The sequence below is a fragment of the Triticum dicoccoides genome, chromosome 4B, assembly GCF_002162155.2.
Source record: "Triticum dicoccoides isolate Atlit2015 ecotype Zavitan chromosome 4B, WEW_v2.0, whole genome shotgun sequence".
NCBI lineage: Eukaryota > Viridiplantae > Streptophyta > Magnoliopsida > Poales > Poaceae > Triticum > Triticum dicoccoides.
Genome location: NC_041387.1, coordinates 647,372,180 through 647,390,081, shown reverse-complemented (window position 1 = coordinate 647,390,081; position 17,902 = coordinate 647,372,180). Strand labels below are relative to the sequence as shown.

The following is a 17,902-nucleotide window of genomic DNA, read 5'->3' as shown; positions in this document are numbered from 1 at the left end:
AAGGAAGAAGAAGGGAAGGCCTTCAAAGTTCAGCGCCCAGTATATTACATTTCCGAAGTCTTGACCCCATCCAAACAACGATACCCTCATTATCAGAAGCTTGTATATGGGATTTATATGACCACGAAGAAAGTTGCTCACTACTTCTCTGACCATATCATCACAGTCGTCACCGACGCCCCCTTATCAGAGATTCTGCACGACGGAGATGCAACTGGTCGAGTGGCAAAATGGGCGATTGAACTTCTTCCCCTAGATATCAGATTTGAGGCAAAGAAAGCTATCAAGTCCCAAGCAATAGCAGATTTCCTCGCCGAGTGGACTGAACAGCAGTTACCGACTCAAGTTTACTCGGAGCACTGGACTATGTTCTTCGATGGCTACAAAATGCTGAATGGTTCCGGTGCCGGGGTAGTGTTGGTTTCCCCCCGAGGAGACAAGCTCAGATATGTACTCCAGATTCACTTTGATTCCTCCAATAATGAGGCTGAATACGAAGCACTCTTGTACGGGTTGCGTATGGCCATTTCACTCGGCGTCCGTCGCCTCATGGTCTACAGTGATTCGGATTTGGTGGTCAACCAAGTGCTGAAGGAGTGGGACGTCAGAAGCCCAGCCATGACTGGTTACTGCAATGCAGTCAGAAAGCTGGAGAAGAAATTTGAGGGATTAGAGCTCCATCACATTCCCCGACTGAAAAATCAAGCAGCCGATGACTTGGCGAAGATAGGTTCCAAAAGAGAAGCCATTCCGAGTGGCGTGTTTTTGGAACATGTTCACACGCCGTCGGTTCAAGAAGATCCTTTCACCGAGGAAGCCCCGCACCCAAAAAGTGCCACAGATCCGACTGAAGTCGAGGTCCCAGCTGTGGTCGACTTAATCATGGAAGTTCTGGTCATCACTCCCGACTGGACAGTGCCCTATATCGCCTATATTCTGAGGAAGGAGCTCCCCGAGAATGAAGAAGAGGCTCGAGAGGTCGTCCGCCGGTCCAAAGCCTTTACCGTCATGAGGGGACAGTTGTACAGAGAAAGTGCTACTGGAGTTAGCCAGAAATGCATAACACCGGAAGAAGGTCGAATGATTCTCAACGACATCCACTCAGGGACCTGTGGCCATCATGCATCCTCTCGGACCATCGTGGCTAAAGCATACCGAGCGGGTTTTTACTGGCCCAGAGCAAATGAGATGGCGAAAGAGATAGTCGACAAGTGTGAAGGATGTCAATTCTACTCCAATATGTCGCACAAACCCGCCTCAGGCTTAAAGACCATTCCACTCGTCTGGCCTTTCTCTGTATGGGGGTTGGATATGGTTGGACCACTGAGAACAGGCAGAAGCGGCTACACCCATGTGCTGGTAGCAGTCGACAAGTTCACCAAGTGGATTGAGGCTAAACCCATCAAGAATCTGGATGCCGGCACCGCCGTCAGCTTCATCAGGGAGTTGATATTCAGATATGGAGTTCCACACAGCATCATCACAGACAATGGGCCAAACTTCGACTCCGAGGAATTCAGAGCCTTCTACACATCTCAGGGTACACGAGTCGACTATGCTTCAATCGCTCACCCCCAGTCGAATGGACAAGCAGAACGAGCAAATGGCTTAATTCTCAAAGGGTTGAAACCCCGACTGATGCGCGACCTCAAGCACGCAGCTGGTGCATGGGTCGACGAACTTCCGTCGGTGCTTTGGGGATTAAGGACCACGCCAAACCGGTCGACTGGGAGGACTCTGTTCTTCTTGGTCTACGGAGCTGAAGCAGTCTTGCCGAGTGACCTGCTTCACAACGCACCTCGAGTCGAACTCTACACCGAAGCTGAAGCAGAGCAAGCCCGACAGGACGCGGTCGACCTTCTAGAAGAAGAAAGAGAGATGGCTTTGATCCGATCGACCATTTACCAGCAGGACTTGCGTCGCTTCCATGCCAGAAACGTGAAGAGTCGAGCTTTCCAGGAGGGAGATTTAGTTCTCCGAGTGGATCAGCAGAAACCACACAAGCTTGCTCCTACTTGGGAAGGTCCCTTCATCGTCACCAAGGTTCTCCACAATGGAGCATACCGCCTTTACAATGTCGAGCACCAGATTGACGAGCCCCGAGCATGGAACGCGGAGCTGCTCCGCCCCTTTTATACTTAAGTTTTCACTCGGATGAGTTGTAATAAAAGTACTTCTGTAGTTTATTTATCAAAGACAAGAGTTTCATAATTTTACCCAGTGATTGTTATTGCTTTTGTTCTTATAAATCAGTCCCCCAGTGGGTGGCTTAGCCGCGAGTCCGTTTCGCCTAAGTTTGTAAAAAAATCCTACAGAGTGGTAAGCCAGCCTTCCACTCGGAGGCTTAGCTGCGAATACGTTTCGCCTAAGTTTAAACAAAATCCTACCGAGTGGCAAGCCAACCTGCCACTCGGAGGCTTAGCTGCAGTCCAAGTACTCGCCTAAGTTTCAACAAAATCCTACCGAGTAGTAAGCCAGCCTTCCACTCGGAGGCTTAGCTGCAGCCCAGTGCTCGCCTAAGTTTTTGAAAACCCTACCGAGTGGTAAGCCAGCCTTCCACTCGGGGGCTTAGCTGCAGTCCAAGTACTCGCCTAAGTTTCAACAAAATCCTACCGAGTGGTAAGCCAGCCTTCCACTCGGAGGCTTAGCTGCAACCTAGTGTTCGCCTAAGTATAAAATATAGTGTGCGCTCCGCGAAGAGGATGAGGCGCAGGTCGACTCCTGCCTTCTCCTTCCGAGCTACGCCACAAATACAACATGCGCTCCGCAAGGAGGACGAAGCGCAGGTCGACTGCTACCTTCCCCTCCAAAACTATGCCACGAAAATCCTACCGAGTGGAGATCAAACCTCCCACTCGGGGGCTTAGCTGCAGCCCAGTGCTCGCCTAAGTTTCGAAAATCCTACTGAGTGGAGAGCAAACCTCCCACTCGGAGGCTTAGCTGCAGCCCAGTGCTCGCCTAAGTTTTTAAAATCCTACCGAGTGGAGAACAAACCTCCCACTCGGGGGCTTAGCTGCAGCCTAGTGCTCGCCTAAGTTTTTGAAAACCCTACCGAGTGGTAAGCCAGCCTTCCACTCGGAGGCTTAGCTGCAGTCCAAGTACTCGCCTAAGTTTCAACAAAGTCCTACCGAGTGGTAAGCCAGCCTTCCACTCGGAGGCTTAGTTGCAGCCCAGTGCTCGCCTAAGTTTTTGAAAACCCTACCGAGTAGTAAGCCAGCCTTCCACTCGGGGGCTTAGCTGCAGTCCAAGTACTCGCCTAAGTTTCAACAAAATCCTACCGAGTGGTAAGCCAGCCTTCCACTCGGAGGCTTAGTTGCAGCCCAGTGCTCGCCTAAGTTTTTGAAAACTCTACCGAGTGGTAAGCCAGCCTTCCACTCGGAGGCTTAGCTGCAGTCCAAGTACTCGCCTAAGTTTCAAAAAAATCCTACCGAGTGGTAAGCCAGCCTTCCACTCGGAGGCTTAGTTGCAGCCCAGTGCTCGCCTAAGTTTTTGAAAACCCTACCTAGTGGTAAGCCAGCCTTCCACTCGGGGGCTTAGCTGCAGTCCAAGTACTCGCCTAAGTTTCAAAAAAATCCTACCGAGTGGTAAGCCAGCCTTCCACTCGGAGGCTTAGCTGCAACCTAGTGTTTGCCTAAGTATAAAATACAGCGTGCGCTCTGCAAAGAGGATGAGGCGCAGGTCGACTCCTGCCTTCTCCTTCCGAGCTACGCCACAAATACAACGTGTGCTCCGCAAGGAGGACGAAGTGCAGGTCGACTGCTACCTTCCCCTCCAAAACTATGCCACGAAAATCCTACCGAGTGGAGAGCAAACCTCCCACTCGGGGGCTTAGCTGCAGCCCAGTGCTCGCCTAAGTTTCGAAAATCCTACCGAGTGGAGAGCAAACCTCCCACTCGGAGGCTTAGTTGCAGCCCAGTGCTCGCCTAAGTTTTTAAAATCCTACCGAGTGTAGAACAAACCTCCCACTCGGGGGCTTAGCTGCAGCCCAGTGCTCGCCTAAGTTTCTAAAATCCTACCGAGTGGAGAGCAAACCTCCCACTCGGGGGCTTAGCTGCAGCCCAGTGCTTGCCTAAGTTTCTAAAATTCTACCGAGTGGAGAGCAAACCTCCCACTCGGGGTCTTAGCTGCAGCCCAGTGCTCGCCTAAGTTTCTAAAATCCTACCAAGTGAAGAGCAAACTCTCACTCGGGGGCTTAGCTGCAGCCCAGTGCTCGCCTAAGTTTCAAAAATCCTGTCGAGTGGAGAACAAATATCCCACTCGAGAGGCTTAGCTACAGCCCAGCACTCGCCTAAACATGACGAGTACAAGTCGATTGCAATTTATGCTTCGTCCCTACCTGCAAAAGAGCATCACAGACACTAGTATATATTCGAACCCAAGAAAGATGGTTGCTCGAAAGCAGAAGCAAACATATTTCAGCGGCAAACCAAGTTCAGATAACGTCCTACGGATCCAGAAGTGCTCAGGCAGCAAGCCTATTAAGGTTTATCGGTTACAAAAATCACTCGGCATTCCGAGGCAAATTCAAAGCATCAAGCATAGAAGTTTTTTACCCCTCCTGCGGAGGGCTGGAAGGCGCAACAAACTCATCCAGATTGATCCCGTCTGCGATCCGAGTGGCGGCAGCAATGAAGGTCTCCATGAAAGAACGGAATTCATGCTTCCTGGTATTGACCACCTTGAGAGACACCAGCTTGTCTTCTCTCGCTTCCTTGTAGTGGACGCGGACTAAGGACAGAGCAACGTCGGCACCACACCTGGCAGAAGACTTTTTCCATTCTTGCACTCGACTTGAAACTTCGTTCAGTCGAGTCATCAGAGACTCGAGGTCGTTCTGAAGTGTTTCTTCTGGCTAGAGTGATATATAGATGCACGACGTTGCAGCCTTCAGTCTTGCAAGGTAGTCGACCACTGCAGCAACATGAGACTCGAGGCGGAGCACGTTCATAGCGGCTTCATCTTTCACTGGAGAGTTGATGGGGTCCAAGCCAGTCTCCACTCGACTAGTCTCTTCTTCAAAGTTTTGGCAGAATTCTGCGGACACGATTCAAGGATAAGCTAATGCTCCTACAGTAAGTCAGTAATTACCAGTCGGATATAAAGGGTTACCTTCAAGCATGAGGAACAGCTTCTTGGCGAGTCCTCCCAGATAAACCTCCAAGTCATTCTTCTTTCCCGCCAGTTCGCCAGCTTTGTCACTCAGGACCATCTTGTCATTCTTCAGTCGAGTGACCTCCTGGTTGGCCACGTCGAGAGCAGCTTTCAGATTAGTGTTTTCCTCTTCAAGTTTGTTAACCGAAGCCAACTTCTCTTTTGCAAGTTTGGTTTTGTCCGAAGCCGCTTTTTGCGCCTCGGTGAGGTCAAGGTCCTTCTTCTTCAGAGCATCTCTCAGTTTATCTGCAAAATCACAATAAGATCAGACTCGGAGAAAGGCAAGAAGCAAAGACAGTCGTCAAGATTCTCACCAAACATACCTTTTGCCCCCTCCTTCGCCTTCGTGAAGTTCTCCTGGAGAAGCTTCAGATCAAGTTCAAGCTGGATATGCTTGTTCTCCAACTCGGTATAACGAGAAACAAGGTCACAAGATTTCTGCGAAAGATCAGTCGACAGTCATCAAAGACAGATCACTTCCGAGTGACTAAAGAAAAAAAATTGTAGTGTTTCTAAGACTACAGCTGAATCTAAACATTCAACTGTAGTCTCGGGGACTACACCCAGTGGGTGCACTCAGCGTGCCCCCACTAGTTCTATCAGCTAGACTCAGAGTCGACCAGTCGATCGGAAACATATAACTGTCAGCAGTTAGACACAAAAAACCGAAGAATTATTCAGACCATAGCCGACTGCCAGCAGTCGACCACGGTCTCAGGGACTACACCCAGTGGGTGCACTCAGCGTGCCCCCACCGGTTCCATGATTCCACTCGACCAGTTCAAGTGAAACAAGTAAAAATGAGAAAGTTCAAGGCTTAAAGACTACAGTCGACTGCAAGCAGTCCACCGTAGTCTCGGGGACTACACCCAGTGGGTGCACTCAGCGTGCCCCCAGTAATACAGACATTCCAATTGACACACCCAGTGGGTGCATGACAAACACTAAGATTTTCAGTCGGTGTTCAACTAACCTAGACATTGATCTGAAGAGCTGAACTCGCGTCGTAAGCTGCTTGGCTGGCGACTCGGATTGCCTTCACCTGCTCCATCATGATCTCCGCTTGGCGTATGGCTTCCTTGGCAGCGCCTGCCTGGTCCTCCGGGACGTGGTATGTGGAGAAGAGAGAAGGTGGATCAGCACTCGACGACGGAGGACGGGCACTTGTCAACGGATCCGCAAAAGACACAGTAGCCCGAGCAACATTGCTCCCCTCCGGAACCAATGGTTCAGGTGCTGACGCAACCTGAGCAGTCTTGCCAGCAGTCGACTTCCTGCTCCTCCTTTGCCTCAGCGGCGCTTCATCGTCATCGTCAGGGAGATTGATGATAACGCTAGGTGGATCTGCAGAAAAGGTTCAAAGTCAAAAATAAAGATCCAATCGACCGAAAGAGAAACTGTGCAGATCATACCAGGATGAGAAGTAGCAGCATCTTCCATTTCTTGATCCTCATGCCTGGCTGAAGTTTCAGAAGTAGCAGCACTGCGATTTCAAAAATCAGTCGGTCATCGATCGAGTCGACAAAGAATATATCCATGATAAAAGGAAAAAACATGAGTTATGCTGTTACCCAGAAACAGTCGGGGTCTCCATCCTCATCTTCGGTAGGGCCTTCGCTGGCTTTGTCGGGGCCGCTCGGGGTTGCTTCGACGCCTTCTTAGTCGGCGCCCGTGAAGTCGTCCGAGGGCATTTTGTCGATTGCCCAGCAGGCACGACTCCCTTGCCGCATTCGACCGCAGGGTCGTGGACGAGCTTGGACCTTCTTTCAGAACGGGGAGGCACAACTTCCTCCTCCTATTCCTCCTCCTCCTCCTCATCGGAGTCTGCATCTTCATCATCCTCGTCGCCGACCGACTCCCACTCCTCTTGACTTTTGCCTCCGCTCCCTTCCTCCTCCTCGGTCTGTGCTTGCGCCCCGTTGGGCATCGAGTACAACTCAGTGGTGGCCTGAAAGACAACAAACAAGACAAAAGTCGATCGACTGATCTATATCAAAACAGAATGGACGAAGCATGATGACAATCAGAGATAAGTGGTCATACCTTGTCTGCCTCATAAGATTGGTTGAGTGGCGGGATCCTCCTGGCTCCACGAGGGTTGTCCTTGTTCCCCGTAATGGCAGTCATCCACCTCTCTAGTGTGACATCGTCGACTTCTTCTGGGTGGACCCGAGTGGCATCTTCAGTACCAGAGTACAACCACATCGGGTGACCCCGGTACTGGAGTGGCTGGATACGCCGTCGAAGGAAAACCTCCAGAAGATCCATGCATGTCACGCCATCGCGAATGAGTTGGACTACCTGCTCCATCAGCATTTTAACCTAAGCCTTCTCCTCCGGAATCACTTTCAGAGAAGATGGCTTGTTCACTCGACGCATGGTGAAGGGAGGGAGCCCAGTCGACTGCCCTGGCGTCGACCGGTCTTGGCAGTAGAACCAGGTCGACTGCCACCCTCTAACTGACTCGGGAAGGGTCATAGCTAGAAAGGCACTCTTACTCCTCATCTGGATCCCAAGACCCCCACACATCTGGATTACTTGGGTTCTCTCGTCATTCGGATTGGCCTTCTTGACCGTCTGAGAGCGGCAAGTGAATATGTGTTTGGAAAGGCCCCAATGCGGCCGACAACCCAAGAAGTTTTCGCACAGAGACACGAAAGCGGCGAGATAGGCAATAGAATTGGGTGTGAAGTGATGGAGCTGAGCCCCGAAGAAGTTCAGAAACCCCCGGAAGAAGAGATGCGGCGGCAAAGAAAACCCACGATCGACATGAGTCGCTAGGAGGACACACTCACCCTCCTGAGGCTGCGGCTGCCACTCCGTCCCCGAAAGCCTCGCTGCTCCGTGCTCGATCAGCCCCTCGTTGGCCAGGTCGTCGAGATCCTTCTGGGTGATGGTCGAACGGATCCAATCCCCTTGGATCCAACCCTATGGCGGGCGGGACCGCGATGAGGATCCACCCCGACTGGTCGCTCTCCCCTTCGCCTGCGCCGTCGCCTTCTTCGCCCGCTCCAAAGCCGCCGTTTTCTCCTTCACCATTGTCGCCGACGAGGCTGGAATGGAGCAGCGGCGCTGGGCAGTTGGCGAGCACAGCAGATGAATCTGGAGACAAGGGAGGGGAAAATGAGGAGGCACTGTTCAAAAAACCTCCGCCTAGTTCCTTATATGGAGTCACTTCCGAGTGGCTGACAGGTAGGCTCGGGCAATCCTGTCAAATCCCGAAACAGTCGCGCAGGCGATACGTGGCGAAAAAGGCGGCACGGGAATTGAGGCGTCCCTGCCTTATCCCATCCGAGTACCGCGGTCTTCTCCGCTTCACGCGCTTCCCAAAATTCAGATCACACTAAATCCGCTAACCGCAGGATAACTTGTCAGACGGAAGATCTCCTGCGATCCGTCGCTCGGAAATCTCCAAGTCCGTAAAGTTCACTCGACAGATATAAAGAATGGATCAAGGCGACTGAAAGAAAGTTGACATCCTCACTTGAAAGGCATTGATCCAGAGAAAAACACCTTTACAGCACCAGAAAGCAGGTCGGAAAGATTGCCAACTCCCTCCTCACTCAAACCTCGATCCATTCGGGGGCTAATGATGAAGTCATGTACCTAGGGTAGGGTCATGGACCTGTCCAAGGTACCCTCCCCGAGGACATCTTTTAGAAGAAGCCATCTTCCAGTCGACCAAGAGGTACTCCACTCGACGGACTAGAGGACGCTCGACGAACCTGAAGACACTCGACCATGAAGACTCACTCGACCGCCAGGAGTTCAAGATCTACTCTGTATCCAAACGGTCTGTAATTAAGTAGTCTTTATGGTCATGATGACACTTTATGTAGGGCGTTACCAGTAACGCCCGGCCCTAATGTACTTTAAACCCTCAGTTACGTGGGCTGGCTGGGGTCTTGGCATCCTCTATATAAGCCACCCCCCTCCACTGGCAGAAGGGTTCGCACCCCTGTAACCCTCACACATATAATCCAGTCGACCGCCTCCGGGCTCCGAGACGTAGGGCTATTACTTCCTCCGAGAAGGGCCTGAACTCGTAAAACATTTGTGTGCACAACTACTCCATAGCTAAGATCTTGCCTTTCCATACCTACCCCCCATTCTACTGTTAGACTTAGAACCACGACACACACCTCCCACCCTTCTATGGCCAAAAAACAGAGGAAAGGGGGGCGTGGATATATATATAGGCAAAACTTTAGTCCCGGTTTGTGTCTAAAACCGGGACTAAAGGCCTACCCTTTAGTCCCGGTCCAGACACCAACCGGGACTAAAGGGCAGCAACACCTCTAGTCCCGGTTGGTGTCTGGAACCAGGACTAAAGGTCCAAGTTGAACTGGGACTGATGTCTGCCAAGGACCAGCCGGCATCCTAGCCGCTCGAACCGAGACTAATGCTCTGATCTGGCCAGGACCACAGCCATGTTTTCTACTAGTGTAGCACCCTCAATGGAAATCACATGGCAGCAAAAGAACTTTACCGTATAATAGATGCCAACTTTACAGGAGGATCAACATCCAATGATAACAATCTAAATCATGTTTTGTCACAGGTAAGATATGTTGTTGATTGTTTGAATGACGCAACTACACAGTCAGAGTATGATCTCCAACAAACAAACAGATATTATTAGAGCCTGGACGATGATATTGAAGGAATATCTGCTTTAGGTAATGATGGACCGCCAATGGATATTTAGGCCATATGTATCAATGGCTCTGCCTGATGATCATCGGCTCATAACTACAACCATCTATATGATGCGCCAATACTATGTATCAGCATTGGGTTCTCTTAAAACACTATGTATCAAAAGTAAGTTTCTATTTACTTATGCTCATTATAAATTTCTTAGAACAATATGTATCAGCATTACAAGATCAATATATGCTATCATCAAGTTATATCATTGTTTCCTTTGTCTAACATCATATAGGAGTATATGCATTAAACTATCACATACACATGCTTTAAAAACCTGGCTGGCCGATGCTTTTTGCGCCATCGGCGCAACGGGTCTCTGGTTTTACAGTTTCATCTCTGAACCGGTGTGCCACTAACGGCTGAGGTGACTGACTACCGTTAGATGTGGATTGGTAAAGAGTCAAGACACGAAACAATCGGTGCTGATATTCTCACCCAACTACTAGTATTTGACAAGTACATGATGTGTGTACCTACGTAGTACTAGACTCGGATCTTACATATGCCCACACAGCAATACAACGGTCGTTAGTTTCTGCATCGTCCTAATCGTACTCGTCTAAGTATACACAAGCTGCATGTTGTCTGTGACGAATTATATACTGTAGCAACCACTATGTTACGTTCTTACATACTGTACGTACGTGCGCCGGTTCTGCAGAGGTCATCGGGGCAGCTGCACAAGCACCCTGTGCTGCTGCATGATGAGCACGGAGCCCATCTCCATGGACGTATTGGACGCCAGGATCTCCGCCACGGCGCCCAGCTCCCGCCCGGCCTCCGCCCACTCGTCCAGCCCGACCAGCAGATCCTTGGGCTGCCGCCCGGCCCGCCCCACGATCACCAGCGAGAACATCCCGGCCATGGCCTCCAGCGTCTCCACCACGTCGGCCGGGCTCTCCACCACCTTCTCCACGTACATGGCCATCTCCGTCGCCGCGTAGTTCTCGTAGAACCTCCACATGAACCGCTCGTCCACCTCCGCGTCGTTGAACGGCCGGCCCAGCCCTTCGCCCTTCGCGGCCGCCGCCGCCCTGGAGGTCGACGACGTCACCGTGTCGTACGTGCTGAGCTTCACGAACCGGAACACTGTGAGCCCGATGTTGGGGTTCTCGGCCAGCCGGGAGGCGACGGAGACGGCCTCGCGGTCGTCGGCCCCGCCCAGGAACACCGCCGCGATGACGTGCCTCACCGCCCTGTCGCTGCACGGGTGCAGCAGCGTGCTGGTGCTCGTGTCCACGCTGGTGGGGACCTGGAAGCTGGCGCCGCTGCTCCTGTAGGGCCGGTCCATCAGGAGGCCTACGGTGCACGGCGCCTTGGCGAGCACGCCCACGTTCAGCTCGCGCCGCTCCTCCAGGCGGCACGCCATCTTGCCGTCGTACCGCTGCTCCCTGTAGCAGGGGAGGAGGAGCAGGGAGGCGCGCGCCTCCCCGGCGCAGCGGCACACGGCGTCCACGTCCCGGGACGCGCTGCTGCACACCACGTCGATCTGCTGCAACGCGATGCCCGTCGACCGCAGGTACAGGTCCACCACCGTGTTCATGTCGTGGATGGCCTCGCGTCCGGCGTCATACTCGTCGATGATTGGCGGCAGGTACGGCGTCGTCGACGACGCCGCCGCGGCCGCCGCGGCCGCACGCTTATGGCCGCCCTCGAACAGGTGGACGACCTGGACCGCCGGCTGCTTGGCCGGCTCCATCACCATCAGCTCCACCAGGCTGAGCAGGGCGGGCATGGAGTGCGCGCTGTTAGAGCAGGTCATCATGCGCAGCTCCGCCTCCTCGCGCAACGACTCCAGGGCCTGGTGCGTCATCGCGTACGCCTCTTTCTCCTTGCGCACAAAAACCGCCGCCGCCGGACCAGCCACCAGGGTGCTTGCCAGGTTGCCGATGATCATCGCGTACAGTGCTTGCTCCGCCCACACCTGCATGCGCCACGGTTTCGTAGTTCATGATCATGTTTTCGACCTTGGCGTTCATGATCTCACTCAAATATGAATATGATTTTCGTACCCCTTCTGATTTGGCGAACTGCATGTTCATGGTGTCCACGTGGCCCTTCACGTTGAGCAGCACGCTGAAGCGGAGGGCGTCGCAGAGCGGGATGTTGAGGTACGCGGACGCCACCGCCGCGCCGATGGCCTTGCCGACGAGGCCGAGCAGCATCATGAGAATGCCGGGCAGGATGATGGCGCCAGACATGGTGTTGAAGTTCATCCGCATCCCAATGGTGGCGAAGTAGAAGGGGATCAGCAATCCGTTAACGGGTGGCACCAGGGCGTCCGCGACGGACCGTGCCGCGGGCCCTTCCCTCGGGAACACCAGCCCTAGAGCGAAGCTGGTGGGCAACCCGTCGAAGCCAAGCTTCTGCGGGAAGTTTCCGACGATCCAGATGGCCGAGATCATGAAGGCCAGGTCGCGTCTCCTCACATGGTGCTGCCCGACGTTGCGCTGGTTCACGCGCGTCACCGCGGGGCGCACCAGCCACAGGGCCAGCCCCACCCCGGTTAGCACCACCAAGCCTTGCGACAAGTCCATGCTGTTCTCCCTCGCCATCCTCGTGGACCGCAGCACGCCGTCGCCGATGACGCATATGATGTTGGTCCCGATGGCCGCGCTCACCAGGAGCCGCCCGTTCTCGGTCACCGTCAGCTTGAGGTCGTCCGCGATCCGCGCCACCGACACGGACGACGTGTTGGTCAGCGCCACCATCAGCGTCGCCGCCAGCATCTCGGGCGTCCTCACCGGCGAGTGCATCATGCTCCCGTACATCCCGCTCGACACGATGGCCGCCAGGAGGAGGCTCGCCGCCACCGTCGCGTACGTGAAGGCCACGCACCGCCGGGCCGTGCTCCGCAGCGACGCGATGTCCGTCTCCAGGCCCACGAGGAACATGTACAGGATGCGCGTCGCCGCGATGTACCCGTTGTACATGTCCTCCACGTTGTCCACGTCGATGTGCACGATCGCGTTGCGGAGCCCCATGCCGCCCACCACCATGCCGGCCTGCACGCCACGCCACGCCAGATATCATACATACATGCCGCACTGCCCATTTTCTCAACCACGCCCCGGACAGAGAAATGAATGTCAGATTGATTGATTACCAGGATCTGCGAGATGGCATTCGGCTGGTTGTACCGGCGGAGCAACGAGTGGAAGAGGTTGGAGACGAGGATGATGGCCAGCGCCTGGATCACGAGGAGGAACAACGTGTCCACCGCGATGCCAGGGACCGGCGTCCACACCAGCGGATCGACGTCCTCCGAGCAAAGGGAGACTCTTCCCATCTTCCTCGCCTCGATCCGCACTAGCTAGTCGGCCGCCGTACTTGGACGGCCCTGCCGCTGCCTAGCTTAGCTCGGCTCCGGCGTGGGCCTCCCTGACGAGTCTCCTTGATTGCATGCGCTCGTGGAGGGAGGTGTAGTGGCTGCGAGAGACCTGGGCTATTTTTGGAGGGACGCCCATGGTTTTCATGGCAGTGGTCGAGGGAGGAAGGCGCCCCGGAATAGGGTTGCGTGTGTGTTGTAAACTTGGCTAAATCTCATTTGCTCACCCATTCGCTCCTGCTTCCAATTTTTATAGAATATCAATCTCATTCGAATTATGATGTGTCGTGTCCTGCTACCTTTTAACAAATTTAGCAATTTATGTTGTCCTTGAACAAATTCATATGTCTTATTACAGCGCTATACCGTTTGGAGGGGCATCACGCTAAGTTGTTTAGCGCCATTTGGGGTCATTTAGCGCGCTAACACTTTGGCTGCTGTTTGCTATATAGCTGCACTAATTTAAAATTTTGATTTTTAACTAGTTGTCTTATAATATAAGACGTTTTTGCAGTTCAATTGAACTGAAAAAAAAAACATCTTATATTATGGGACGAAGAGAGTATCAGCTTATCATTGACTTGCTTATGTTGATTCTGTCAATTTGTTGACCACACGTTCATCGTTAATCTGAGGTAAGATGCACTTCCCATCATTGAGCAGGTAAAACTCAAACGTGGTACCAATAAATTGGTATGGTACTTTGGTAATCTAAGGGCATGCGCAATGATGCTATCTTAGGAGGGCACATAAGATAAATTATATTTTGAAGGAGAAAGAAATCATAGGAAAAAAGTATGCTTTCTTTTAATTAAAAAATGGTCTCTTAGCAACAATATGTCTCACCTCATATTTGGAAATATCTAGTTACCAGGGATAATATTAAGAAATAACTGATCGTACAACTTTTGTGTTGTCTTCTCTAGATTACATGGTGGGATTAAGATAAACCAATCTTATTGACCACTGTACATGTCCTAATTACTAATTTTCATGAGGTTTTTTACCAAAGCAAAAGTTAAAGAAGTACAAACTCATAGCATTATTTTACTTTACCATTATTTTATACATACACGTGTTGCGCATGTGGACTTTCACAGGTGGGACTGTGATACTTTAAAGGCAAGGAAAAGCGTATTTCAAAACTAAAGAATAAACCTGAAAAGTTGAAGGTTGGCCCTTTTAGTTCTTGAACCCGTATGCGTGAGAAGGAGGTTCAAGTGCTAATTCAGAAGCTCATGGACCAAAAAGAGATATATTTGGTGTAGCGAGGGAGAGCAAACTGGCACTATTGCGGAATAGCCTACCAGCGGCACGCGCAAATTGCCCAACAATAGTCGGAAAATGCGAATGGAGGCCGAGCATCAGGCAGGCCGGAATCCAGGCCGCCCGTCCGTGCTTGGGATCCGAGCTGGCCCTGTATTCACGCATGCTGCCCCACCGTAGAGCCTTTCCAGCGCGTGTATTCCGGGCTAGCGATAGGGACAGAATCTAGCTTGTAGTACATGTCCAACAGTTGTTCTATGGTGGTGATCACCCAATGCCCCATACCAGCATGTGCTGCCCAACTGACCAAGTTCACGTGATGTCAGTCTGTCACCCTGGCCAGTGGAGGACATTGAGCATGCACGTGAGTACGTGACTACTCCAAAGACTAAATTTTGTTAGAGCACCGCTAGAGAGATGAAGTAATTATAGTCAGCATTAACATAATCGCACGTCCAATAACAATGAAGTAGGTAATTCGTTCCATCAGGACAAGTACCACGGTATGGTAACCAGAAAATACACATCCATTAATATATACCATTTCACATAATACATAATTAGGACCTAGTTAATTTAATCTCACAGGAAACATACCACTTCTGCAGATAAGTGAAAACAAGTAAACATCTAGTACATACAGGCATGCCCCTGGACAAATCCAAATGTTTACAAAATGCATCTAGGAATTCAGCATCAATCATGAAACATTACCAGTAAGCAACTGTCAAATTCCAAAAGCAGCAACGTACATACAGGCATGGAGAACCTTGCCTTGCAAATTATCCATTGCATAAAGCTTATTTGTTCTACTCCTCGATCTCTTGCGCGTCCATGTAAGCCTTCTTCATATCTTCAATTATTGCATCATTCGTGCTGCCAACAAAGAAAAGCACATGGTGAATATCAAAAAATTTAGATTAATGTGGTTTCTATCAAGCCAATGTCATCTACTCAACAATGAAACAAGCAGCTTGCGCACTAGAGAACAAAATGTAATACAAAAATAACTCAGGCTCTTTCAATCATGATTATCAAAAAGTAAAATAAATTGTGGTCAGCAATAATAGCATAAATACTCTTTTCAAGATTTCTGAAGTGTACTAATCACCAAACATGTTTCAACAAGATCATAATTATTAGTTTGGATTATAAGATGAAACCTACAACAGAGTTGGCTCCATAAAATTCCAACAAATGTGCAGACTAGAAAAGGATTGACCATTTCAAAATCATACATGAATCAGGTTCCTGCTGTCAAGAGAGTATCATATGAAACAGCAACAGTTGTCAATAGGACAGCTTCAATAGACAGAACTGTGCCGTATGAATTACTAAGAATAAAAGGAAGCTCTTGATAACAATGGAATTTTCAGCGACTAAATAGTATAGGAGCCATTGTTGTAGTAAATCACAAAGAACTACAGAGACATCGTTAAGAATTTGACAAAAATACATGGTCCATCCACTAGTAGCTTCAGCGCAAACTTGGAACACACCGGCTTCAGGGGGGAATCCACCACTTTGCCCACCACTTCCAAGCTCAGCAGCGTTGCAAATTTCAGCTTCGATGATACTAAGAGAAGCCCCTGACTCCATCCGACTGGAAGATTTGGGGCCCTTCATTACATGTATGGTCCACCTTGCCGCGCTTCGGCAAACTCATCCACGGGGGACAGCCGCTGATGGATTGGGAGGAAGAAGATGAATCAGTGGTAACATATATTTGTTTGCCCATTTATAATATGCTTTGACAGTTCAGTAAACATCATACGACATTTTCTTCGCAAAAAGAACATCATAGCATATTTATGATAGAAAAATAGAAAAGAATATAATTGTTTCAAAACCATAACACATAATGCATCCTACTTTTTCTCAATGTTGGCACTAAACGGCAGAATCAGTGTCATTTAACCAATTTGCATCAAAAAACATGATACGAAAAAAAAAAACAATTGCACAGCAGGGCCTAATATTTCAGTAATTGTCAAGTATAGCATGGCTGATTTAATGGAGAAATATGAGATGCCCATCGATTTTTCCAGATTGAATACAGATCCCAAAATCACCTGCAGCAACTAAAAATCCGACACAAATAATAATGATGCCGGGTGTTGACAAATCCCATAACTGAAATACCAACCAAAACAAAAATCTCCAGCTCTCACCACAGGATTTCCATACTGAAAATCAATCTATACACAACAACAGTAGCTTTCTTCACACTGAAACTAGATGTGATGGTTCGTTCCGGCCAAGAAGTTTGTATCTCAAACAGGCGCATCTACCATTATCCGGGAAAACAAACGACTTAAAATGGTACATGAGAGATTTTTAGATCCGTAATTACCTAATGGTCCAGCCGCTGGTGGCTTCTGAGCAAACCTAAGCAGGCGTCCCCGCACAGATGTGTGCCCTCGCTGCCGCGGCCCAGCTGGGTATCGGCGATGCTCATGAAATCCCGCGACTCCACGGGGAATACATCAGGAATCGGCTCTGACGTCCCAAACATGGATCCTGCAGAAAAGTTGGTGGTGAGGCACTGAACTCAAATCCAAAGAATAGGATGCGGATCTAAACACGGCCATGACCGCCGGGCCATAAGAAGACGCACCCGTGGCACCTCAACACCAAAGGAGCACATCTCGCCGGAGAACAAACCCTGGCGCCGTCAAGGTTGGGGGAAAAGAGACCCAACGGCAGAGCCGGCGTGTGGAGACGAATTGCCCACGACCACCGGGTACGTGGTGTCAGATCCCAACATGGATCTACAGCTCGAACTGACTCCCGATGTGGAGTACCCTCGATCAGTGGGGAATTTATCTACTATAACTACTAAAACTAAGAACAGAAGGGAAAGTAGCTAGGTATTTCTGATATGATTTTTCATTACTCCGCACGCGGCTGGGCGTGGGTTTATATAGTCACTTACAACTGAAAGTTACAGCACCGACAGTTACAATAAACAGTAAAGGAGCAGCCACGGGTAGAAAGCTACAGGGTCTGTCAGAGCCGTTGGATCAGGCAAGATCGCGCTAGCCGTTGGATCTCCCATATGACTGAAGCGATATCTGAACTTACACTTCGTCAGTTAACTTGGAATCTGACAATACCTCCCCGTGAAGCACACACTTGTCCTCAAGTGTTACTGTCAGGAAACCAAGATTGGATGGTGCTTTTGAAGAATACTGGAAATACTCTTTTGATGAAATTGGCATCTTCCCAGGAGGGCTCCTCGGGAGGCAAGTTTGCCCACTGTATTAACCACTGGGTGACCAAAACGCCATTGCGTGGCAGTGATCGAGTTTCCAGTACGTGTACAGGCTCTGTTCTGATTCTCCCATCAGCTCCAATCAGTGGCAGTTCTTGCGCAGGAACAGCATGGGTTCCCTTGTGTGCCTTCAATTGGCTCACGTGAAACACAGGATGAATAGTGATTTG

General features: G+C 50.6%; 1 long non-coding RNA gene and 1 pseudogene across 4 annotated transcripts; both read right to left on the bottom strand.

Annotated features, from left to right (window-relative positions):
- Window positions 1-10,287: 10,287 nt before the first annotated feature.
- On the bottom strand, window positions 10,288-13,228 carry LOC119294166 (annotated as a pseudogene).
- Window positions 13,229-14,964: 1,736 nt separating this feature from the next.
- LOC119292011 lies at window positions 14,965-17,348 on the bottom strand. Of its 4 annotated transcripts, none has more exons than XR_005142822.1 (4): window positions 17,076-17,348; window positions 16,812-16,978; window positions 15,697-16,140; window positions 14,965-15,334 (listed from the first exon to the last, which is right to left on the bottom strand). It is a non-coding gene; the product is annotated as an uncharacterized LOC119292011 (long non-coding RNA). The 4 variants fall into 4 exon arrangements; XR_005142823.1 differs by having other exon boundaries at window positions 15,915-16,140; window positions 17,076-17,346; XR_005142824.1 differs by having other exon boundaries at window positions 15,958-16,140; window positions 17,076-17,345.
- Between the last annotated feature and the right edge of the window lie 554 nt (window positions 17,349-17,902).